The sequence below is a fragment of the Ambystoma mexicanum genome, chromosome 4p (genome assembly GCF_040938575.1).
Source record: "Ambystoma mexicanum isolate Mex_15411 chromosome 4p, UKY_AmexF1_1, whole genome shotgun sequence".
Taxonomy (NCBI): Eukaryota; Metazoa; Chordata; class Amphibia; order Caudata; family Ambystomatidae; genus Ambystoma; species Ambystoma mexicanum.
In genome coordinates this window covers 317,634,589-317,661,833 of record NC_090927.1, presented here as the reverse complement: position 1 = coordinate 317,661,833, position 27,245 = coordinate 317,634,589, and positions in this window count along the sequence as shown.

The window sequence follows — 27,245 nt, the reverse complement described above, 5'->3', positions numbered from 1 at the left end:
CATGCCTTTTGCTGGGATTTGTAGTTTTGGAAGGCTTTTAGTCTGAAGAATGGGCAAAGCAGTTTTCTATAAGGCTGTAAACCCTTAAAAAAAGATTTCTTTATGGGCTCAAGTCCAACAGTCCCAATGGTTCTTTGTACATGGCCAATTCTGCCCCTGACATTTATAGTCATATTGATGGTCTGCAGTAACTCCCATCTCATTCTCTGCAACCATTTAGTATTTGCTCCAACCTGAATTCTTGGCAGCAGGATCGTTGTAAACACTGATGAGGTCAGGCTGAACAACTTATGTTCATATGGGATAGCATCGGAAGCTTCTATGAATTTTGAAGAGAAATAATGTTCCCTCTTCGTTCTCTTCATAAGTTCCAGAGATCTCTTCTTCCTCAGGTGAGCATCTGTTTTTGGGAAACTGTCAATGTTCAGATCAATTGTTGGAATCACCAATGCTGGAACATGGACATTCACCAATGTACATATACCTCTCCAATTTTTGGGCAATCTCATGTATCCCTGGGATCCAGACGCCAACTAGTGATCCATGATCAGAGCAGTACCATGCACCATTCCAGGAACGTCAAAGACTCGACCACAATTGCGATTCTCTCCCATCTTTCTTGTACCATTATTTCTGAAACAGAATTTTGGGCTCTCCAATGGTATTATCTGCAAAGGTCCTCCTCTGTCCTCGACCCATGTCAGTAGTTTATCAAGCTTCGGCCCAAATGGCTTGCATCCATTTTGCACTATGTCAATGGTAGCCTGGTAACAACCGATCACTACCCATGCTCTGCAGATCACTACTCCTTTCTCCCATCCGTCTGTTGTAAGCACTGTTCCCCAGATTTGCATTTGACCTCTGTTCTACCATCTGTGAGATTCTTCTGAGGTCTTTCCTGTAGTCTCCAATTTATTGTTCACTTCTCTTCTGATCTCTGCTACTTTTACTCCAGGTTTTTCATATCTGATCACAATATTCTTTGTTTTGGCATTGTTTCTTGTCTTTAAGTCTTGAACATAATCATCTTCAAATGGATCTGTTTTTTCAGTCGCCCTTTGAGAGAAGCATCACTTCCCATGAATTGACCTCTGGTCTTGCACATTGCTATGTGTGACAGACAGTGTGCTGTCTGAACATCTATTTCGATAGCTACAAGGATGTTTGACTTTCTCATACTGTAGGGCAGAAGTGCACATACAAAGCATTCCTCATCAAAAAGTTGTCTTCCAACTTCCTTCATATGCTAGTACCATATGTTGTTTCCCAAATGTGCTGTGCTATCCAGTAATCATTCAATTCATTATTGTCTTCTTGTGTGCTTCTTCTGGCTCTTATTCTTTTTATATGAGCTTCCACAAGCATGTCTCGTAATACTTCTGTATAGCTCCTTCTTGCTGGAGGATTCTCAAGCATCTCCATCAATGATCCGGTCGTTTCCATTTGTACTGTTCGAGTAGGAGATTGTGAAATTTGCTTCATCGTTTCAATATGCCAAGTATGCATGAAAATGTCTCTTATCATTTCTGTCTGTTTATTCCCTCCAGGCACTGCCCTGGTATCATGTCTTGCAGGATCAGGTGTGCTTACAGGTGTTGTCTCTTTTTGCTTATTCTTTAAAGCCTTTGCCTCTTTAAAAGTTCAGATTTCTCCATTTGTCTCTCAACTTCTCTTGGTGTAAAACTTCTCGTCGTTGTTTGTCCAAACTTCCCCCATTCTCCTAAATGTGATTCTGAAGTCATTGACACTAGACCAGGTATGTTTGTACTCATTATCTGAGTAGGTGTAACTTTCATAAATCTCTTGTCTGGTTTACTTTGCCGTCCCTGTCTCCGGCGTTTCAACTCATTTGCTAAAACAAGTGTTGTGTGTGTGTCATTGCTTACCACATCCATTACAAGCTCAGTCACCCTGTCATTCTTTCTTGGAACAGGAATGACTAGTGTGGGATATATTGATCCACTCAACGCATTGGCCCACATCACTGTGCTGCATTGGTGCAAGAAACAGCAAAATGGCTGCGCTGACTCCTGTGTGCACCACGTTCTCAAAATTGCGTCTTTACAACTACCAGAAAAATGGCTGCAACACCCTGCCACACACATTTCAGGTGGGGGAACAGAGTACACACTGCAAGAATATGCTAGTGTGCTCTGCAACATTTAACATGGAATTAAGTAAATAGGCAGCATTGCATTGCTAAAACAACAAAATTCCCTTTTAAAATGAAACTTTTTCACTCTTTGTAAAAGCTGCGTTGATGCTAATTTCATCCATTAATTTTGAAACCACTGTGATTAAAAAGGCCATGCATGCCCAGGATCATCCATTTTGTCTCAGCAAAACGGAGCCTAATTCCTGAATGACAGCCCCTGTCAAAATTAACTTTGAAAAAGTAACCAAGAACTCTGCTTTTACTCGCACAGGAAAGCGCACATATTTCTCCACAATGTATCAAACACCAGGTGTTTTCAAAAGAACTTTAACTATCTGAGCCTGGTCAGTTTCATATAACAGTGTTCAGATAAAACTCATGCATTCAAAGAAAAATGACTTTAGCTGCAAGGACATTGTGGAAATCTGTGAGCTTCCCAAAGCCGAATTAAAGAAAGAAATGTCAGTTTGCACCACATGTGAAAATAGGCTGCTTACAAAATAAGGAAAAACGAATGGCGGTGATTTAAAACAGTACACTGGTAAATAAAGGTTTAACTTGTCTTTACAAATGTAAAGGGATTTGTTACTGGGTAGAATATATTACATGTGTTATTTGATGTAACAGGCTTATTTAATTCTGGATTTAAGGTCAAAAGTGAAAGATGTTAAACCCAGGGTGGCTTGAGTTACTAAGTTCAAAAACAGGTTTTCTGCCAAAAGAGCTATCTCTCCCAACAGATCCTGCCAACCCACTGATAATTATAGGGTGGACCAGACTTTCGTCTCTGTTGGAACCCAGGACAATGCAGTTCTCAGGGAAGGAAGCCGAAGGTGTCAAAGACCATAAAACTTCACTCAGGCTGACGCAACCGCCTATCAAGCTGGAAAGGAAATGCCAGTTGGTGTTAGCTGGGAAGAAACAAAATGACAGAAAATGACTCCCATTTGTTCTTAAGACTATTTTATAAAGAACTTTAAAAGACTTGTATCTCAGCTGCCAAAATTGGTAAAAATTTGGAATTTTCAGAGTGTGAGAGTGTAATTCTGGGCTGTATTTTAAAACTTGGTAGAATGTCTTGACACACTCTGGACAGAAATGGTAATATATGTTGTACTACAAGAAAATGTTGAAAACATAACATTTTGTACATACATCCCTGGGGATAATTTGCATCTGTGTACAAAGTTCGGGAATTTTAGGCCTAATCTCTAATGTTTAAAATTACCAAAATGTATCAGAAAGGCGAAACCAGGTCCCACAGACTTGAGGATTGTATTGAAAGGTGATGCACATAATATGTAACCGTTGTGTATAATATGCCAAGAGATTGCAAGTAAAGAAATGTAGGTTTTTGGCAAAATCTTTAAGTAAAGTAAATGTGGGAGTTTTGGGACATTGTAAACGTCACCTCATAAACCTGACATCACCCCCTTAGAAATCCAACCAGCATAGAGCATGGCGGAGATTACTACCCTTGCCCAATCCTATTGTTAGGGGTGTGTGTAGTAAAGCCTGCCCCTGTCATATACTGTGATGATGTCATCTGGCATTATAAATAAGAGCCCCTGACAACACACGGACACGCACTGATTCCTGAATGATTCCTGATTTCCTTTCCGGCGTCCTGTCTGTTCTTGTCTTCTTGCAATTATCCATCTAGAATCCAGAGCCAACCACAAGGCCAAACCTTGCTGATCCTGCTTCAGCTAGGCCTCACCTTTTAATTATCCCAATAACCAACAACCAAAGTGAAGCTGTGGTGTTTTGGGAAAGCTTCCTGAATTTGACCTGGCTTGCTGCTCACTAAATGCAAACCTGTGATCCAGCTGATCTGTAGTATTCAGTAAACAGATGTGCCAGTCCAATGCCCTCCGTTGAGTGAACTGCCCAACTGTCTCACCAGGAGCTTTGTATTGTCGTGACCAGAACCCTTGATGGTCCAATATCCTAAAGTAAAGTGGACTGTAAGTATCAATAGGAACCATAGAAAACCATAGCATACCTTGCCTTGCTTTGTCCTATCCCAATCTCTAAACCATCCTATCCTTACCTTAATAACTTGTAACATTGTCAGAATGCTTTTAGCAAGCGCTATCTATTTAGTAAATCTTGTAATTTAAATCCTAAGCTATCAATCCTATTTCGAGTGATCGGACTGATTCCACCAGGGCAGGCTCTGGGGAACAAGGGTTGAACTCATGAATCAACCCTGGCGCTTACTATGTCCCTCTTTGGTATTCTAGGCTGAATGCTCTATTATAGAGTAAAACTATTCTTGTCCAAATTGATTTTCTTTTCTTTTTTCACTACCCAGGTTTTCTAAAACACACCTCATACTACCTTGCATATCTCCCTCAGTTTAATAGCTACAGACTTCATTTCACCTCCTGATTGTACCTAGGATCTATAGCTAAACCCCAACCAAAATACTGCACTCTAAATCACTGAATGTTTGCCAAGTTATACACGTGTTATTTTTACCATCAATTGTTTTAAACCTTCCATTCATTTTCGAATTGTATGCTTTTGCTCAATCTATTGCTTATGATTGCTTGTAACTTTCCAGTGTTGCTCCCGTAGAGAATTGAACTTATATAAGGATTTTGGCACACATTCATTGTTTTATTCAGCCATTTCCGAGTGTCATTTTAACATTGCAAGGATTTCAATCAGTTTTTCTCTCTTGTTTGGTGAGGGAAGGTTGGATTCAAATTTTGTTTCTTATTCCTCATTCCTGATGACCTGCTGCTTCTTTATATCTATTTAGAATTGATTAATTGTGGGTTGAGTAATATTGCAGGGGGGGATCCTAACTTGAGTGCTATCTCTCTAAAAATTCAAAGTGTCTCTATTCTCTGGTGTTTTCTATCTGTGTTGCAAAAGGGTTCATTTAAGGGCATTGCCTACATTCCTATTGTTATTGTGACCACATTGGTGATTGCTGCCCCATATATTAAAAAGTGTATGATTTTCTTGAATTCTAAATAAATAAATAAATATTACCTTTACCAACCAGCCTGGTTCCTGGTCCACCGTGACCCAGGGTATTTGAAAAAGGGGTGTGATATGAGTAGTGTATCTCTCAAATATTGAACCTACATATATAACAAAATAAGCATTTCAGTTGTGTGCTGCATACTAGGCTGAGACCAGGGTGTATCGCTGGATTTAAATACTTAACAGATTTGGGGGTTCGTGCCGAGATTTTTAGTTGGTTACCGCCCGTGACAGTCTAGCACAGCAGACTAACTTGCACGGTAGTGATACTTTGCGTGGTTGGAATACTGTGCTACACTGTAGAAGCGCCTCCTAAAACAAATACTCCAAGACCAGGCCAGTCTGTAAAAGTAGAATTAAATCAACCCCGAAATATTTAATAAAGAAATTGACTTTTCCAAAAAGCTTGTGCAGGGGGTGCTCCCTAACCATACTGATATCTACTGGAATCGCCATTTTGGAAATGTCAATTCCAGTAGAAATCAGTATGGCTAGGGAGCACCCCCTGCACAAGCTTTTTGTCAGGAGTGAGTGGCCAGAACAGGATGAACATGTCTGGCGACAGGAAATCACAGAACAGGTCACTGCCGTGGACCTGGATACATGACAGGAAAATGGGCCATTACACCAAGCTGTCAGTGAATTGTACATGGCCAACACAAATTAAAGAGGAGCAATGCAAAATTGCCAGAATTACGGCCTACCTGTACCTCCACATAGGAGTGATACAGGAAAAGCATGCTGAAAAAACAGTTCTGGCACAGAACCAAATTGAATCCTTAGAGAAAATCCAGACTGATTTAAATTCGACAGAACAAAAATTACAGGAGAGCCAAGAATTGGAGGCAGAATCTAGGGATGATGTCACAAGATTAAAAGAGGATCTGGCTCTCCTACAGCAAGAGAAGGAAGAACAAGACACCCAATTACAGGCACTAAAAGAGGAGTGTCAGGAAACGGTTGACTCTCTGCAAGAGAGTCAACACAAGCTGGCGCAACAATTACATTTTAATAGAGGCTGCGCAGAGCAGGTAGTCATCCTACAAGGTCAGATAGATAAATTGAATGAGGAAAATAATAAATTAATTGTGAAAGACATCCACTCTCAAGAGGAATTTGACCAGGAGCGCCAGAAATTCCATACTATAAAAAAACAAAGAGATGACCTGGCAGAGCAGAGGGGCACCCTAAATCAAGAGAAAGATGCCCTAGGCCAGGAAATAAGCGAGTTACATACCGAGTTACAGGAAAGTAAGTTGGCCCTCCAGGAGGTAAAGGAACTAAGAACTGAGCATGGGAAGCTAATGGAGCATGCCAGATGGGTAGAAGGTGCTCTGAAAGAAAACACCCAAGCCAAAGACGGACACACGCAGGAGATGAATCACTTGCAAAAGAGAATGTCCCAGTACTCCCAAAACATGCAGGAAGCACAGAGGGACAATGAGGCCCTCTGTGAAAAGATTGATGGACTCCACCAACAAGTAGCAGTGCAAGAGCGAATCATTGAGACCAGTAAGGCCTTGATAGATGAACAAAATGCTCAGATTTTTGCTAATCACCAGGAAATAGGGGAGGAAAACGAAAAGGCTTCAAGATTGGAGAAAGAGGGTGCTAGACTAAATTCTAACTGGAGGGACCCTGAACAGGTAGAGAGGGACAGGACAACCCCTGATCATAACATAAGGACCTCTGTACTCAGGCACTCAAACCCCTTCAATACCATGAACACTGCCAGCTTCATGTCTGCTGGCTCATATGAACCGGGGGCCATAGGGATGGCAGAATTCAATAAGGTTAGTAAAATGGGACTGACAGATCAGCGCCCCCAGAAAGTAATGGGTGGGCGTCCCTGTACAGATACCCAAATGTTAGGGCGGATATCTCTGACAAGGAAGACTCCTATGAGGGGAAGGTCAGGGATTTAGATCCACTAAAATAGTGACTTCCAAGGGACCAGTTTGTGAAATTTGGTGGGGAACTCAAGGAAATAAAGCCCAAAAAGAGTATCCTGAAGACCTCTACCCAGTTAGGGCAGTAGGGGGATACTATGCCAATCCTGGGAGCAGGGAAGAGTCAGAAGACTCTTCTGAGCACCACAGGAAAAGAGAAACTATGCCCCAACATTCTGCAAGCCCTTCTGAAATGCAGAATCAGGGAGTGCCTAGAGGACCAAGAAGCCACCTCCAGTAGCAGAGCCTCTGAGTCTGAGGACGAGTGGACTCGGGTGACTAAAACAAAGAAGGCAAACAAACTTAAGAGAATCATGAACGAAGATCCCATTAGGCAGATCAAGGCCATTAGAAGTGTGATAACTCCATATCATAAAAATGCAAAGTATTCTGTCTGGGAACTCCGAGAATTATATGAGCAAATGATGGATACTTTTCATATGAAGGACAGCCAGAATCGCATAGAGTATGTGAAATGGACATTCTCCCCTGAATACTCCAGTTTCTTTGCCGGACTGGAAGACCAGAACCACTCAAGATGGTCCACCTACTGGGCGGCCATCTTGAAACATTTCTCTGCACACAGAAACCCGCAAGAAGCCCGCAAGGCAACCTATAATCTGCAGTGCAGGGAAGATCAGGCCCCACAAGAATTTGTGCAGGAGCTCAAACGCGCCTTTGCACAGACCACAAGGAGGGTGCGCGTAGATATTAGGGAGTTCATCACCACCTTCTTTCATGCACTCCCAAAATACATAATGACACAGCTGGTGAGGGACTTTCATGAGAAAAGATCACTGGACTGGGTCATAGAACAGGCGACCCATGATGTACAAAAACAGGCAGATAACAAAAACACAAACAAAAACCCCAAACAAGCCAACACCCCTGCTGCTGCTAAGGTGGCGGAGGTGAAGGTTGCCCCCATTCTAGATCTGGAGATGAGGGGGCCTAAAAATATACCTGTACCAAATCAACCCAATCAAAGACCCAGAAGGCCCTCGGACAAATCCCAGACAGGTGGTAGTCAGGGAGGTAATCCCACAAATGGGACCCCTAAGTCCCCTGATTACATTAGCCCCCGATACAAGGGTAACAGACCAATCCTGGGGTTGTTTGGACTCTCCCAGCCGAAGGGGGGGAACCAACTAGGTAGGTACCGCCCCAGGAATCTTCCATCCTAACTTTCCCCAGGAGGGCAGTAATCCCCCAAATGCTGGGTTGAATTTATTTCCCACAAAACCCCAGCCTGCAGGACAACCCTCCTTTCATTCCCCACTTTCAAGAGCCCAGACAGCCCAATCCGGGAGAGGGGGCCAAGGGTGGAGGGTTACCAAAATTCTCAATACCCAGGGTACTATGGGAGAAGGGATAGTTACCCTTCCTGTGACTCACCTAGGGTTGACTAGAGACCCCCGTAGCAGCCGGAATTGGTGTCACAACTGGAACGCCACATCCAGCACCTGTCCTAGGATCTGGGCTGCATGTTGAGGGCTCAACAGAACCCTCAGATGAACATGGTGGCTCAGAACCCCACCCACCAAGAGTCTGATACTCCAGAACAATGACAGGGAGAGCACCCCGACAACTCACCGGTTCCAGAGAAGAAGGCACAGAGGGAAGGGAGGTGTTAATCCATAGAGGAAGCTTCCTTTCTCACCCGTGAAAAGCCCCGGGACACCCAGGAACCGGAACCCAAATCTCCTGCCCCCGAAAACCTGCCACCCAAGGAACAGAGGGTGGGTAGGAGAAATAAGGGATCCAAAAAGACACATTTTGGGGAGAAGGTTAGTGTCCTCCAATTTGAAGGAGAGGAATCCTCATAGGATCTTCTACTTCAAGGATGGGGGAACTCCTCCCAAAGAAAAATGGATTCCAAGAGATCCAAGTGAAGGCTGGGTGAATGTGGGGCTGAGTTAGAACCGCTCATTGCACCCCAGAATGTTAATCAAGGAAACCAAACTGTCCAAACCAATTCTGGTGACTGCCTCCAAAAAGGGGGGGGGACAGCCCAGAATTAGAAAAAGGGGAGCCCAAAACTCCCCAAATATCCAAGTGCCAAATTTTTCTTGCAGATCCCCAAAATCCCACACAGAATCAAGCCCAAACTACCCCTGTGTCGGAGTCAAAAATCAGGAAATTGACTACACAACTTGCCCAGCATACCCTTTACCTTTGCCCATTAGAGAAGAAAGAAGGCACATTCCAAGTCTCTGTTTAAGTGCAAAGGCAATGTGCAATTCCAGCACTGGTGGACACTGGATCCCAAGCCACTCTTCTGTCAAAGAGGGCCTTTGAGAAGCTAAATTCAGGAATGGGGCAGAGATACCAGATCCCTCTCACTCCTCTTCCTGGACAACTCCAGAACTTCGACGGGAAGAAAATTCCTGTCGAGGGGTCTGCAGAGATGGAAATAAAAATTGGTCAACACAGATGAAGCACCCGGCAATAGTGGTGGCTCCAGAGGGAACTCCCTGTCTATTAGGGAATGACATCCTCCGTAGTTTGGCTCCCCTAATAGACTATGTGAATAAGGTACTCTGGACCCAGACTCACAGGCCAATCAAATTAAAACAGAGTGTCAACCATGTTAGTCTAAATGGCACATGCCACATGGTTGAACAAAAACGAGATCAAATTAAGTTTATCTTCAGAATAATGAAATACCTGATGTTACAATAATTGCTGTGGGACAACAAACTGGTCATGGGAACTCCTCTCCATGTCTGAAAATCAACCTTCCTTCCAGTCTGAGTGGCATTCCACACTGGAAGGAAATACTTTGAAATTGTATACCAATCCACAATCTGAAAATCCCAATTCTATAGCCAAAATTGATGGCAAACCATCACCAAGTGTGGCTGGCATTCAGTAAAAGGGCGAACAGTTATTTTTCCCGATTCAGTTAAATGACGGGAAGGAGTCGGTCCTCGCCCGAGTTGACTTGAATAGCGAAGAAAGCTTAATCAGCGAAGTATTATTCAAGAAACTCCCAAAAGACCAGACCCTATCCGCAGTAGAGTCAGTTTATCAAAGGGTATGGCGTCTAGAAATCCCCCCATTCCAAACATCTTCTGCTTAACAGTTGCAGGATCAAAATTTCTAGAGGGTACAAAAGCACAGAACACAATTGTTGGGTCTTGCGATGTGTTTATTCTGCCTTTCATATGGGCAGCCACATCCTCAACCGACTCGAGATTAATTTGGATCCCAGTTATTGCCAAACCCGGTCCCAACTGGAGAGCAAATCTCAGGGCCCTGGCATTCCTAAAGAAAGCATTCCGGTCAGCACCAGTGCTACGGAAGGAAATTGAAGTTCAGAAATGGAGGAGAGGTCACCATCCCAGGCCTCGCCTATAGAATCCCTATCCCCAAAGGTGACTTGACAGATGAGAAGTGGGTCCACATCAATCAGCTAAAGAGTTGCCACCAGAGACACACTTTGCGACAAAGAGAGCAGCCTACAGAAAACCCAATAGGGAATAAATCTGAAACATATGAATAGTTTAATTATAATTGAATGCCTGTGTCTCCCACTGCTGTCAACCCAATTGGTGGGCAGTTAGTGGGAAAATTGTAATAAACTGTTTGTGCTCCATTCCTAGATTTGCACTGGTTGCACCGTCATTGCCAAGGAGGACCACCTCTGAGACCCGGAAGGAGACATCCAAGGAAATCCGGGGGGTCGCTCCACACCAGAAAAGAAAACCCGAGAGAAGGCTGGGGGTGTCGTTCCACGTTCTGTCCAAAGACAGCAGGAGGAGCAGGATGCACCGTTCTCTGATGGAAGAGGGACTCAGCCCTGCCGGTCTCTGCTGTGACCCATGGAGAAATCCCACTTGCCTGACTCCCCCTCGACTTTAAAGCCCAGGAGAAGTTGGGGGGGATGTGTGGGATATACTGACCCACTCAACGCATTGCCCCACATCACTGTGCTGCATTGATGCAAGAAACAGCAAAATGGCTGCGGTGACTCCTGTGCGCGCCAGGATCTCAAAATTGTGTTTTTACCGCCACCACCAGAAAAATGGCTGCAACACCCTGCCACACACATTTCAGGCGGGGGGAACAGAGTACACACTGCAGGAATGTGCCAGTGCACTCTGCAACATTTAACATGGAATTAAGTAAATAGGCAGCATTGCCAAGCTGAAAAACCCCAAAATTCCCTTTTAAAATGAAACTTTTTCACTCATTGTAAAAGCTACATTGACGCTAATTCCATCCATTCATTTTTAAACCACTGTGATTAAAAAGTCCATGCGATCGCAGGATCATCCATTGTGTCTAAGCAAAACAGGGCCTAATTCCTGAATGACAGCCCCTGTCAAAAGTAACTTTTAAAAAGTAACCAAGAACTCTGCTTTTACTCGCACAGGAAAGCGCACATAGTTCTCCACAATGTATCAAACACTAGCTATCTTCAAAAGAACTTTAACTATCTGAGTCTGGTCAGTTTCATATACCAGTGTTCAGATAAAACTCATGCATTCAAAGAAAAATTACTTGAGCTGCAAGGACATTGTGGAAATCTGAGTGAGCTGCCCAAAACCGAATTAAAGAAAGAAATGTCAGTTTGCACCACGTGTGAAAATAGGCTGCTTACAAAATAAGGAAAAACGAATGGCAGTGTTTTAAAACAGTACACTGGTAAAAAAAAGTTTTACTTGTCTTTAGAAATGTAAAGGGATTTGTTACTGGTGAGAATATATTACATGTGTTAGTTGATGTAACAGGCTTATTTAATTCTGGATTTAAGGTCAAAAGTGAAAGATGTTAAACCCAGGGTGGCTTGACTTACCAAGTTGAAAAACAGTTTTTTTTGCCAAAAGGGCTATCTCTCCCAGCAGATCCTGCCAACCCACTGATAATTATAGGGTGGACCAGACTTTCGTCTCTGCTGGAACCCAGGACAATGCATTTCTCAGGGAAGGAAGCCGTAGGTGTCAAAGACCATGAAACTTCACTTAGGCTGAAACAACCCCCTATCCTGCTTGAAAGGAAATGCCAGTTGGTGTCAGCTGGGAAGAAAAAATGACAGACAATGACTCCCATTTGTTCTTAACACTATTTTATAAAGAATTTTAAAAGACTTGTATCTCAGCTGTCAAAATTGGTAAAAATGTGGACTTTTCAGAGCGTAAAAGTGGAATTCCGGCCTGTATTTTAAAACTTGGTAGAATGTCTTGACACACTCTGGACAGAAATGGTGATATATGTTGTATTACAAGAAAAGCATCATGTTGCAAAGCTAACGTTTTGTTCATACATCCCTGGGGATAATTTTCCTATGTGTACAAAGTTGTGGAATTTTAGGCCAAATCTGTCATGTTTAAAATTACCAAAATGTATCAGAAAGGCGAAACCAGTTCCCACAGACTTGAGGATTGGACTGAAAGGTGATGCACATAATATGTAACCTGTGTGTATAATTTACCACGAGATTGCAAGTAAAGAAATGTAGCTTTTTGGCAAAATTGGATTTTAAGTAAAGTAAATGTAGGAATGTTGGGACTTTGTAAACTTCACCTCATAAACCTGACACCATCCCTTTAAAAATCCAACCAGCAGAGAGCAAGGCAGAGATTACTACCCTGGCCCAATACTCTTGTTAGAGGCGTGTGTAGTAAAGCCTGCCCCTGTCATATACTGTGATGATGTCACCTGGCATTATAAATAAGAACCCCTGACAACACACGGACACACACTGATTCCTGACTGATTCCTGATTTCCTTTCCGGCGTCCTGTCTGTTCCTGTCTTCTTGCAATTATCCATCTAGAATCCAGATCCCAACCACAAGGCCAAACCTAGGTGATCCTGCTTCAGCTAGGCCTCACTTTTTAATTATCCCAATAACAAAAGGGAAGCTGTGGTGTTTTGGGAAAGCATCCTGAATTTAACCTGGAATTTAAACCTGCCATCCAGCTGATCTGTAGTATCCAGTAATCAGAAGTGCCAGTCCAGTGCCCTCCGGTGACCGAACTGCCCAGCTATCTCGCCAAGGGGCTTTGTATTGTCGTGACCAGAACCCTTGACGGTCCAATATCCTAAACTAAAGTGGATTGCAAGTATCAATAGGAACCATAGAAAACCATACCATACCTTACCTTGTCCTATCCCAATCTATAAACCATCCTATCCTTACCTTAAAAACTTGTAACATTGTCATAATCCTTATTGCAACCCTGTCATTGATTTCTAGTGCAAGCGCTATCTATTTAGTAATTCTTGTCATTTAAAACCTAAGCTATCAATCCTATTTCGAGTGATCGGACTGGTTCCGCCTGTTCATTCATGAGTTTAACTATAGTTGAACTCATGAATCAACCCTGGAGCTTACTGTGTCCCTCTTCGGTAAACTAGCCCGAATGCTCTAGTATAGAGTAAAACTATTCTTGTCCAAATTGATTTTCTTTTCTGTTTTCACTACCCGATTTTTCTAAAAACGCACCTCATACTACCTTGCGTATCTCCCTCGGTTTAATAACTAGAGACTTCATTTCACATCCTGATTGTACCTAAGATCTATAGCTACACCCCAACCATAAATCCACACTCCAAAACTTTTCACCCATTTTTATCAAAAACCGTTTGGCTAATTTCAGGTGGGAATGAGCATTTTTGCCAAAATGTACATGTGTTATTTTTTACTATCAATTGTTTTAAACCTTCCATTCATTTTCTAATTGTATGCTTTTGCTCAATCTATTGCTTATGATTGCTTGTAACGTTACAGTGTTTCTCCCATAGATAATTGTACTTATTTAAAGATTTTTGCACACATTCATTGTTTTATTCAGCCATTTCCGAGTGTCATTTTAACATTGCAAGGGTTTCAAATCCGTTTTTCTCTCTTGTTTGGGGAGGGAAGGTTGGATTCGAATTTTGTTTCTTATTCCTCATTCCTGATGACCTGCTGCTTCCTTGTATCTATTTAGAATTGATGATTTGTGGGTTCAGGAATATTGCATGGGGAAATCCTAACTTGAGTGCTATCTTTCTAAAAATGCAAAAGTGTCTCTATTCTCTGGTGTTTTCTATCTGTGTTGCTAAAGGGTTCATTTAAGTGCATTGCCCACATTCCTATTGTTATTGTCACACATTGGTGATTGCTGCCCCAAATATTAAAAAGTGTATGATTTTCTTGAATTTTAAATAAATAAATAAATAAATATTACCTTTACCAACCAGCCTGGTTCCTGGTCCACCATGACCCGGGGTATTTGAAAACAGGGTGTGATATGAGTAGTGTATCTCTCAAATATAGAACCTACATATAAAACAAAATAAGCATTTCAGTTGTGCCCTGCATACTAGGCTTACAGCATTTGTTTCTTGTGCAATGTGAATGTCTTTCCTCCTGAGGGAGAACAATGCTGCTGCTTTGGCTACCCATCTTGGTCATCTAAGGAAGAAAAAACTGGTTCTTTAATACATTTTCTTTATTATCACTTCCTTCTGGGTTCTGCTATCTCTGCTTCACGGATCAATAATTATGGAAAAGATGTCCTCTGACTCTGAATAATGGACTCTTGTCTCTGAAAACAGTTCTGTTTAATGTTCCAACAATGAACAATGACCTCGGCAAGTCTATAATACGTGTTCCATATAGACTAGTTCCCTGTCTATTCCTTGAATCTGCTCCACTCCAGATGACATGTTGCTTCCCTGTCAGCAAAAAGTGTATTTCTTGTCAACACTTCCATGATCTGTCCCTCAAATAAAAGTCTCTACACTCTTCGTTGATTTTAATGAGAAGAAAGTGCAACCTATATTATTATGCTATGTAGAAGCATACTCAAGTTTGTAGTGTTAGCTGGATCAGAGATAAATGTGTGCACATCAACATTAGCGTGTCTCCCAACAAAGCCTGGAAAGTATTCAATTAACTGAAAACACACTGCATTTGTCAGTCTATGATTCTCTGGTGATAGGGACATTTGTCTTGTCCTTGCTGTACTCTGGAAGTAAAAGAAACTGTTCTGCGATCACTGTGAGCAGTCTACTTACTATTTTTTCGTTATCAGGATCTTGCAAAAACTATGTTATGCTTGCAAGTCTCTCCACCAGCGACGGGAAGGATCTCAATACCAATTTGAAATAGGTTAGTATGTTCCTGGTGAGGTCACTATTGTGTGGCACCATAAGTAATTCCAAACAAAGACTCTGTTTTGAATGACTCAGGATACTGTATTCTCTTCCAATGTATATATCCTCGATCAAAATTCGGCATAGCTTATCTTATCAAGGCTTTAGTGTGCTTCAGTCCAAAGTCAACAAGCTACTTGTGACTCAATAAATGCAATTCTCTTCTTTTACCCTGCAACTAGGATGCACAGAGTGTTCGTATTTGTGTCCTTTTTCCTTTATTCTGCTCAAAGGAAATGTCTTATAACTGGGCCACAACCTTATCACAAAGGTTCCTTGCTTTTTTTCACTTGACTGGTCATGCGTCCTTCTTCCTCGTCATAGATCTCGTCTGCACGTGCTATGGTTCTTCCCCGTTGTCTGTAGTCTCTCTAGGGTGCGGTGCGGGCAGAGGGGTCTCTCCAATGTATGGCTTTATATCACCAAGTAAGATCCAAGCTGTACTTCCCTGTAACTTGACTGCAGATGGTGTAATATCCTCTACAATGAAAGGGCAGTGGAACCTTGGCTCGTCCCACCTTTTCCTTGTGTGATTCAGAACGAGGCCGGTATCCCCAGGGTATAGTTGAGGTAAATGTAACTCCGGGACCTGGTCTATTGTAATATCTACTTCTGTGTTCTGTACTGCCCTACACCCTCCTTGTCGTCGCTGCAGCTGTCCTGAAATTACAGAAAAACTGGAAGTCATACAGTTCAGGTAGCTTTGCATTTCCAATCCTAGCACTTCTCCTGTTGGCTGAGCATCACATCTAGCTCTAGTTCGAATCATTAACAGCATCTGCATTCTTCTGCCTGTCACAATTTCATGTGTCGTAAGATGTTGGTCAGAACCAGGCTGGTTTCTGAGTGCATACAATGTCAGTGGAAGGCAGTGCAACCATCCTTTCTTCAGAGTAAGCTTCAACTTGGCTATCCTTTCTTTTAACAAGCCGTTGAGCTTCTTGCATAACCAATTCCCTTGCGGATGATATGCCGATGAAAACGTATGCTTTATACCAAGCAACAAGCTGATCTGTTCAAATACTGCATTAACAAAATGAGGACCATTATCTGACCTCATCACTACACAAACTCCCCATCTGGGAAATACTTCCCTCACCAAGAATTTGGCGACACAAGTAGAGTCTATGTGTGTACATGGACCTGCTTCTATCCATCTAGAGAATGGACACACCACAACAATAAGATACTTGTACCCATTACATACTTGAATCATATCGACATAGTCAATATGCAAGTGCTGAAAAGGACCATTAGGCCTTGGGATGACTCCTCTGATAACACGTTGTGTATGCCCAGCCGTAAACTTCTGACAAATTATGCAATTTATCATAAAAAATGCAACATGGTCACTCCTCACAACAATCATTTTCTCATGCACCTCAGGCATTCCCACATCCATAATTATTTCATCTTCAGTTGCCACATGCTTGGCTTCAGCATCTGCTGCTTGATTTCCACGTAAGATAAAATCTGCCCCTTTCGTGTGGGCTGTGCATTTCACGACTGTTATGCCCACTGGGAGTTGTTGTGGCTTAATCAGCCTGTCCAATAAGGCAGCGTGCTGCACTGGTGTGCCGTCTGCTTGGATATAGCCCCTCCGTTTCCAGTGCGCTAAGTCTGCGTGCACTGTCAACGTCACATAGGCAGGGTCACTGTACACCATTACTGACTGGCCTGCGTGATTCTCAAGTACGAGTATCAACGCCAATAATTCTGCAGCCTGTGCTGAATAATGAGAGGGTAAACATGCACTAATAAGTACTCGAAATTCCCCATTTGCCGTGTGCTTCTCCACAGCAGCACCTGTATATCTTTGTCTGTCATTTTGATCGATCCTAGAAAAACCGTCAATGAAGATGATTTCTCCTTCTGCCAATGCATTTTCTTTCACTCTGGGGATCTCGTCATAGAATTCTTCATAGTTCGCACAATCATGTATTGGCTCTCCTTCAGAAACTGGCTCTGCTATAAACATAGCTGGGTTCACTATTCTGCATCGAACCATTTTAATCAATGGATTTGATATGACCACTTCATAAGCAGAAGCACTTTGTGATGTCAATGTACTGAAAATAAGACCAATCGTAAATAGAAAAGTAGAAAACAGAATTATCAACAGTTTTCCCTTCATCCAAGAACTCTATACATCACATTCAAATATATATTTTATTAAGATTCTTTAGATAAAAGATCTTATCACATGAGAAAAAATGCATGCTTAGTCATAAAAAACAACTCTAAGAAAATATAAAATTATAACAATGACAAAAAACACATATTTCTAAAAATAGAAGATCAGATGTTAAAATACTTCAATTATTGATGAAACCTCAAGATTCTGTCTTTTCTTATGAGGTTCAGACCTAATGAAGATCTCTAAATTAATTTCACAACCCGGTGTAACTCCAAATCATAAACTCAACATGTTTCAGTCCTCTCTATCGTGGTGGGACTTTCATCAGAAGCAGTCATTTCAATTTTAGAGTCATCAAGAACTATTACACATCTTCTGAACCTCATAAGAAAAGACAGAGGTTACAGTATAAATCAACATACCATAATATAACATAACTTAACTCAATCCACATCAATTTTGACACATAATTTCCCAATGCCACAGTTACTGATTAACGCATGCCACTACATCTTCCAAAACAAATCTCAGTAAGTCCATGGTGCACAGCTCACTACTCCGGCCACCTATCTATTGTTCGAGAACAACACTCCTTCTACCTTTAGCAATGGTTTTATTTTACAACAGGCTTCATCATCTCTGTCCATTATTATTGCTTGGACCGTGTTCCCATGGAAAAGATTTCATACTCTGAGCAGTGCCAGGTGTACAAGAGATCAGGCTAAGAGAGGCAGCATTTCTTGATGTATAAAAAGCTTGGGGTGTGCCCGTCACGTGAGGTATCAAAGAGCATATACAGCAGCTCTTGTTGACCTCTCTCTCTCCAGTTTGCGCATGTGATTATACCACATGTTAGCCAATTCGGGTGATGCACATCGGTCACAGTGTCCAGTATTACCACTTTATATTGGCTATATTCTATCTCTGCTCAGTTGCCCTCCTAATTTGTGTCATCCACAAAGATACATCTGTTTTGTTCCCATAGCCCCCTTTAGATGCCCCAACCATATAAAATAACCACACAAAACACTACACCTACTGTAAAAATAAAACAACATATGCAACATAACATCTGTATTAACCAACACTTGAAGTGCTGAACCTGCAGCGGGATAGAAAACGCACGAAAACACACAGAAAAATCCATATTTTTCATCATTTTAAGGATTTACAAATTGTATTATCATAAAGAAAAATGCTGCAAACTATATTTTAATATTACTCAGTGATTTATTCATTCTGGCGAGAATGTGGAATGGTGATGAGGGCTTTTCAAACATCGGATAAGTGGACCCATTACCGGAACTCTCTCGCCAGTGCTGCAAATGGGGTAGCAAAGACAAAGAAGGGGCCTGGAAATGCTGCTTGTTCCAGTGCTGAATGAATTTCCTGATAAAGACCTGGTCCCCGGGATATAGTTGAGACATGGGTGAGTTCAGTTCATCTGTCTGCAATGCTTCAGCTGTGTCTTCTCTTCTCTGAGCGATCTGTCAAGAGAAAATCTTTATGCTTTTTGTTAACTTCCCCAAGTACTACTGAAACTCCTCCCTCAAAACTCCTGCTTCCCTGTGTGCATCATATTATGTGTGCGTATGAGTGAGATGTGTGTGCATTCTTCTCCCTGTCACTATCTCGTGCGGGTACAAGTGGTGGTCTTTACTGGACTGCATTTTCAAGCTAAACAAAGTCTGTGGCCAGTTCCTCCATAATGTAGTACATATCTACAACAGTCTACTCTTCAATCGTCCATTCAGTATTTCCACAATTCCCTTGTCTTGTGGATGATATACCGAGCACAGTTTTGCTGTATCTCTAATAGGGATGCAATCGTTTAAAACAATTTGTAAAAAAGGTAATTCCATTAGCAGATTTTAGGACCTCACATTCCCCCCAGCGAGGAAAGACCTTGCATACCGGACATTTTTCTTCTGATTTTGCATTGGGTAGTGCGCAAGGACCGGTCTCAATCCAATGGGAGAACAGATATACTACAACAACAAGGTAATGGTAATTACTGCAGCTCTCAAGCATGTCCACGTAATCAATGTGGAATTCCCATAGGGGTCCAGTCAGAGGGGGCATTGTGCAGTGCAACATCCTGAGAGTCTGTCCAGTGCTGTAAAGATGACACATTGTGTAATTTGCAACAAGCTGGTTAACTAAGCCTTCAGCTTGGGGACAAACCAGTCCTCCTGAACATCTGCAGCAATGTGCTGTTTTTGAAAAATGCACTAGGTAATGCAGTTGCTCAGGGGCAACCTTGAGCAATCCCTGTGACATAGCTACTTTACCTGTAATGTTTTGTCTCCATATGAAATTGGTTGGTGACTGTGAGCACCCCTTTTAACCCATAGCTCTGTTTCTTTCTGAGGCACCTGATATTGTAACTCAATTATTTGAATAACTGATACTTCTGTGTATGGGATTGCCAGCTGAAACTGTTGATTGGCAACCTCAAGATATGCAGTGACATCTGGGTTGCTGTGGTATGCCTCTGCATTGGCGGCTTCATCTACTATGTCATTGCTAAGGAAAAGCGGTCTTTATTTTGGGTGTCGGCAGTGCATTTAACCACTGCCACTAGTGTTGGGTGGGACAGGGCATAAATCAATCTTTCCAGCAAAGCCACACGGTGTACGGGCATGCCATCTGACCTTCAATATCCCCTGCTTTCTCATCTGGGCAAACCTGAATGTACAGTGGTGGTCACGTACCTGGAATCTAAATGGTTAAACACTACGGCCCTCATTACGACCCAGGCGTTGGACCATGGTGCTAATAGCACCATGGTCCATGCCAGTAACTTACCGACTAGGCCATGGCGGAATGGGGAATTACTGCCCATTTCCGAGGTTGGCGGGGCGGTAATTCCCCATGCCGCCATGGTCCTTCCCCATTCCCATTTTTTCCCCATAGGGCTCAATGGGACTGGGGAAGGCGCTAATTACGGCACCGTAAATTACGGTGCCATAATTAGCTCCTAGGTCCCTTTGCGGGTTGGTTTTTTAACGCCTGCTAAAAGCAGGCGTTAAAGTGCCACCCGCAAAGGGACCTCGTAATCAGGCGTTAAGGGTTTAACGGCGCCACCACCTTTTACGGCGCCGTTAACCCCTTAACGCCTGGGTTGTAATGAGGGCCTAAGTATCCTTGGATTCTTCTAATGCTTTGAATAATGAAATCAGTTCCACTTCCTGTGCCGAATCATGTGTTGGCAAACTTTTCTAACTGTAACCTCATATTCTCCAGCTGCAATTCTCACCATTGCTGCACCTGTGTATCTCTGTCCAGTCTCCTGATCAATCGTCGATGACCCATCAATGAAGAGAACCTCCCCTTCCTCAAGTGCGTCCTCCCTTGCTCGTATTAAATCATCTTCAGAACTTTCATAGATAACACAATCATGCACTTCCTCACATTCCTCAACAGGTATTGCAATAAACATAGTAGGGTTAATTGTGCGGCATCTCACAATGTGAATGGACGGCCTTGACAACATGACTTCCTACGCAGAGGCCTTTTGTATGGTTAGAGTGTATTTAGATTGATCAAAAATCGTGAACACTGCATGCTCTACATATAATGTCACTAAGCAAACCAAAGTTATTAATGAGAATATTTCAATGGCACGCAGCCTGTTAAGAAGGAAATTGACCCTGCATCACTGAATCTAATATGCCAATGTAAAATGCTAGGGGTTTGTGACCTAGGGATGTTTGCTGAGCCAACCCAACAGTCCTTACTTGACCATTGGAATGTGAGAACAAATACAATTGTTTTGTTTAATCATTGGCTGCTAGTACTAGTGTATTACTAATGGCACTTTTCAGTTCCTGTAAACAGATTATAATTTCTCCTGGCCATGTTAGTGACACTTTGTGTTTCTGTGCTTCTTTGAGTCCCTGCAGAAGAGGTTTTCTGTAACTGGAATAGTACATAATTTACGATCTTCAATAGTTACACAAACCCAAAATTGTTGCATTTCTTTAACTGTAGTTGGCTGTGGTGTGTTTTGAACAGCAGCTGCTCTTTCTGGAGTTACTCTTTTCCCTGCTGATTATATTATTTGTCCTAAATACACAACCTCTTTCTGACAATATTGCATTGTGTCTTTATCTATTTTGTATTGTTTGTCCGCAAGCAGTGTTAGCAGCGTAATGGAATCTGCTCTACATGGGGCTTCTGTTGTGTTGCACACTAGGAGGTCATCTACATACTGAATGATCACGATCTGTACGTGTATGTTAACAGATCCACGTGGAGTATTCTGTTAAAAATGCTAGGGGGCTTGCTGTACTCCAAAGGAAGTCTAGTTTGTTCGAACCTTTTCCCACGATAGGTAAACAAAGTGAGATATTGAGAATTGGGATGTAGTGGAATGGAAAATAACTATGTTTTCAAATCATTGACAGTGAAATACGTGGCCTCAATGGAAATACTGCAAAGGATCATGGCTAGGCTTGGTACTACTGGGAACTCTGCTTCAGCAATAATATTTAATGTGCGTAGGTCCTCTATCATCCTCCAACTGGACCCCTTTGATATTTATATATATTGCTGTGTTGCATGGGGATTCCGAGGGTACTATAATGCCCTGCTGCCATAATGCCACAATTGTCTCATGCATTAATTCATTTGCTTCCCTTGACAATGCGGGTAATGGATTTCAAGGCTGGAGGAATGGTAGGATTCTCTGAAGAAGGGGTGGCACAAACTAATTTGGTATGTGGAAAAGTTTGGAGGAAATATGTGAATTTCTTGACATGGCTCAAAGAGCCTGAGAAACCTGTTAAGATCTGGTTACGTCCGCATTTTTTTATATGTTTTAAGGGAGATAGCATGGTGCATGTCGGCATAAATCAAAACTGCAGCACCACTCTGCATATTCCCGATTTAGCTGGAGGTACATGGCACTTCTGGATTTATTCTGGTCATGTGGGCCGTTTTCGTACAAAAAATTACCTCCTGCCTGGAGAGGTGTATGCAGCATCACCACTTTGCACGTGCCCATCCCTGTGGTTCCACAGAGCCACCTGACACTGTCTGAGTCCACATTTGTGCCCCATTCTTCCCCTGTGCCCCTTGCATCCCTTGAGTCATCGCACATGGACAATCTACAAACTTTGCAGCACTCTGGAGAAACAGACTGTCTGAGGAGATCGTACAAATGTAACTATTTGTCAGCAGCATCTTCTGAGGCTCTAAGAAACATTCCTGATCATTTCCTACTGTTTAGCCGTAAACTTTTTTCTCCTCTCTATTGGCCCCAGGCGTACAATCCTATGTCAATGCAAAATAGCTTACAATAGCCTGTTACAAATTGCTATTATTTGTCAATTCCTCTGTGTTAGCATTCAGTGCCATCAAGGAAGAACTTAGAGTTTTACATCTTGTAGCCCTGCAGAATCTCTACATTTTGGACCTCCTAACAGCTATGGAGGGTGGGGTGTGCCATAAATTGTGCAAAACCTGCGGCACATATGCGCCTCCTAATGACTCGGATAACAGAACTTTGGCTCAAACAATTACTGAATTGCAAAATCTGAAGGGGGCCATGGAGAGGGAGGCAGGAATTACTGACAATATTTTTTAGGACTCTCTTTTCTCTTGGATGCTGTCGTGTATGAACATAATCTTAAAAGTACTTTCACCTGTTTTGATTTTTTCTCTAGTACTTTTTTGTTCTTGTCAGTTATGTCATTGATAATGCTCTACTCAGATGCCTAGGAGTACTGCCATGTTTCTTGTAACCCTGTCTAAGGATAGGTATAGGACCAATACTCTTCACATGTGCACTCAAAATGTTTTTGAAATGATTGAAGGGGGTTTCCCTCCTTCCCGAGGTTGGAGTGAATGTATAGAACAATGGGTAGATTGCGGAACTAATGATGAGTCAAATTGGGGTTGTCTAGCAGAGGAGTATGTGAAAAATGGTTGTGAAGATGTATTCCATAAGGATAGTGAGATTGATGATTTGGAAATTGGTTTGTTAGTTAATGGATTAACTAAAGAGGTGAAAGTTGGGAAATTTGGAAAGTTTGAACTTTGCACGCCATACCTCTGACTGGGGGTGGACACGTCATCATCGTCATTTCTGTCACGTTAACAAATTGCTACAAATATTACAATATTTATGGTAAATGGGATAAGTGTTACATGTAGGTTACTTTGTGTTATTTTGTGTAGAGGCGATACATTTGTAGATTTGCGTGCGTACAGAAACATAACAATGAAACATTGTCACGCAGAGGGCCACTCCCCACTCAGGTGAAGCAGGCGATCAATATACACATGTAGAGTTTAGCTGTATGACTGGCGGTCATGAGAGGAGATCATAATAGGTATAAGGTACAAAAAAGAAGGTGGGTGAGGCGCGCACTCCCGGTCCTGGTCAATTGAACCTGTTGCAAAAAATAAGTAGCTGGGTCACATCCCAAAATGGACAAATATTCACAGGGTTAGATCCCTTCTGCTCCAAATCAGGTACTCAGTATTAACAGGGTTAGATCCCTTGCTGCAAATCAGGTACTCAGTAATAACAGGGTTAGATCCCTCAGCTGCAGTTCTGTGGTCTGTAGTTGTTCTCCTCCTAGCGCTTTCTTATCTCAAATAATCATCAGGGAGGCTGTTGAGCAGGTGTGTCTAATTAGACTCAAAGGATTCTGGTAGCGTTAGTGAAAACGTTTTTTTCTGTTCAGGTGACCAGCAACCGACACCCCTCCAAAGCACAAGTCCTTCCCAAATTTGGGGGAGGGGAGAGAACTATCTTTATGATTCTCCAAAGTGGGGCACAGTCACCCCGTGGCGCTGCCTCTGGAGCCCGGGACTCCCATAGCATTCAGTACAAAAAAGAAGGTGGGTGAGGTGCGCACTCCCGGTCCTGGTCAATTGAACCTGTTGCAAAAAATAAGTAGCTGGGTCACATAACCAAAATGGACAAATATTCACAGGGTTAGATCCCTTCTGCTGCAAATCAGGTACTCAGTATTAACAGGGTTAGATCCCTTGCTGCAAATCAGGTACTCAGTAAAAACAGGGTTAGATCCCTCAGCTGCAATTCTGTGGTCTGTAGTTGTTCTCCTCCTAGCGCTTTCTTATCTCAAATAATCATCAGGGAGGCTGTTGAGCAGGTGTGTCTAATTAGACTCAAAGGATTCTGGTAGCTGTAGTGAAAACGTTTTTTTCTGTTCAGGTGACCAGCAACCGACACCCCTCCAAAGCACAAGTCCTTCCCAAATTTGGGGGAGGGGAGAGAACCATCTTTATGATTCTCCAAAGTGGGGCACAGTCACCCCGTGGCGCTGCCTCTGGAGCCCGGGACTCCCATAGTATTCAGTACAAAAAAGAAGGTGGGTGAGGCGCGCACTCCCGGTCCTGGTCAATTGAACCTGTTGCAAAAAGTGCCCCAAAAAGTGCCCCACTTTGGAGAATCATAAAGATGGTTCTCTCCCCTCCCCCAAATTTGGGAAGGACTTGTGCTTTGGAGGGGTGTCGGTTGCTGGCAACCTGAACAGAAAAAAACTTTTTTCACTACAGCTACCAGAATCCTTTGAGTCTAATTAGACACACCTGCTTAACAGCCTCCCTGATGATTATTTGAGATAAGAAAGCGCTAGGAGGAGAACAACCACAGACCACAGAACTGCAGCTGAGGGATCTAACCCTGTTATTACTGACTACCTGATTTGCAGCAAGGGATCTAACCCTGTTAATACTGACTACCTGATTTGCAGCAAGGGATCTAACCCTGTTAATATTGAGTACCTGATTTTCAGCAGAAGGGATCTAACCCTGTGAATATTTGTCCATTTTGGGATGTGACCCAGCTACCTATTTTTTGCAACAGGTTTAATTGACCAGGACCGGGAGTGCGCGCCTCACCCACCTTCTTTTTTGTACTGCATAATAGGTATAAAATGCACACCTAATAGTATACATGCATGGGAAGTATTTTTCGAATTTAGGGAAAGATATGAAATATATTGATGTGGTTGATCTGTGTATCTTGGGTCTTCGTAGTGTGGATTAATTAGAAAGGTGTTTTTGCAATCGTGGCAAAGGCCCATCAGCAGTCAGAGAACAGGATTTGTAAGTTGGTCAACGGGGTGGCTGCACTCATTTTGCTGATCGTTCAAGTGCTGGAGGGCGAAGGGTACATATGATCTCTGGTAAACAGGAGAGCTGATTGTTGTAAGGGATAGGCATTTGTGAAACTTACAGGGTTGTTTTGAACAGGTGGCTTCTCCCAGGAAAATTACGGATATCAGTAGTAAGCCATTTCACAAGGGTGATTATGTTGTCAGAGAGTGTGTAGGACTCACGTGCATAGGAAAGGTCGGTAGTCATGAAAATCAGACGCTGGACAGGTTTGGACAATGCGGTTAGCAAGCACGAATAGGTCAAAGGGGGATCTACGTGTCTTTCTCTCGTCTTCATGCGCTTAGGATTTTTTTGGAGCAGGTCAGTGTTCGTTATTAATAGGAATTCTATTATCGGGTAACTAATAGGCAAAGCTGCCACCAAATATGGAGAGGTTTTGGGAAGGGGTGTGTTGGAAATGTAAAACTTGTAATTATAGGTTTTTAGGGGATTGTGTCATAATGTCTGTGTCCCATGAACTGTGTGGGTTTTAGATTTCTCTGTACAGGACAACCAATCATGTTTGGGGGGATGCTAATCTAATGGCGTCTGGGGGAGTGTATTAACTGTTGCAAACTGTATATAATGTGTGCTCTTTGTGTGGTCCTGGTCGTCTGTACAATAAACTTGCTTTATGGACAAAAGGCACACTTAGTAATTCTAGAAGTGGGCCTAATTTGGGTAAAGGGGCAAAGCTAAAGGTCAACACCTACAATACCTCGGCGCTCCAGCTCCCTACTCTCTGCTTCCACATCTAGCTGATTTCCCTTTATTGGCACCCAGGCCCTAAACCCCGACCCCAAACGTTTCCCCTATGCACATACTATTCAGGTGAGCAAGTCATATACATGTATCCCCCACCCCCTACCAGGTCCTCCCAAACTTCTTTCTAATTTTCTAGATCAGGGGGTGGGATAATGATAGCATGGTATAAACGGTCAACTTTGTCTCCATATGGGAGGGGAACATTTCATAATTCGTACCACTCTGTGGGATATTTCTTTTATTTTTTTTAATTTTATTGGTTAATCGAATTAAACTTTTAACATTTCTCCATCATCAATTTCATCATCATTAGGTACATGTCCATTTTTTGTTGAAATACGATGATCTTTCCAAAGCCTGTTTCAGGCCAGGGGCATTTTTTGAGCCTGCTAACATTTTTCACACTTCGGGGCCTTCTTCCTCCTGATCCAATTTTAGGGATTCTACAAATTTTAGTGTGTCTAATGTTCTGCCAACCTTTTTAGCTGTCATTAGCCTCTCCCAGTATTCCTCTTCCGTCCCCTCAGAGATGTTAATAGAATAGCATCCCATGGATACCTGATGTTTCAATGCCAGGGTCGGGCAGGTTAGCATCACATGTCTGATGGATTCTAGTTGGTCTTTGTTTTTGCAGAACCTGCAATACGCTTTTGCTTTTTCAATAAGTCTTCTTCTACATTTTACCTCTCTGGAGTGCCATATATTAAGCCTGCAACGCATCAGCAAGTCTCTATAATGGCTTGATGGAAATTTCAACAAGTACGGTGGGAGCATATCAGATGATATTATGGCACAGATTTCTTATCAGTCTGTTCGCCTGAGTTTCCTCCCAGTCCTTTTACCGGAGGGTTCTTTTGGCCTTATCTGAATTACACTTCAAGGTGTCTTCCGAAATGTCCACCTGTTCCAAGATTGCTTTACATCTCTTTTTCCAATCGTGGAGTATCATGTCT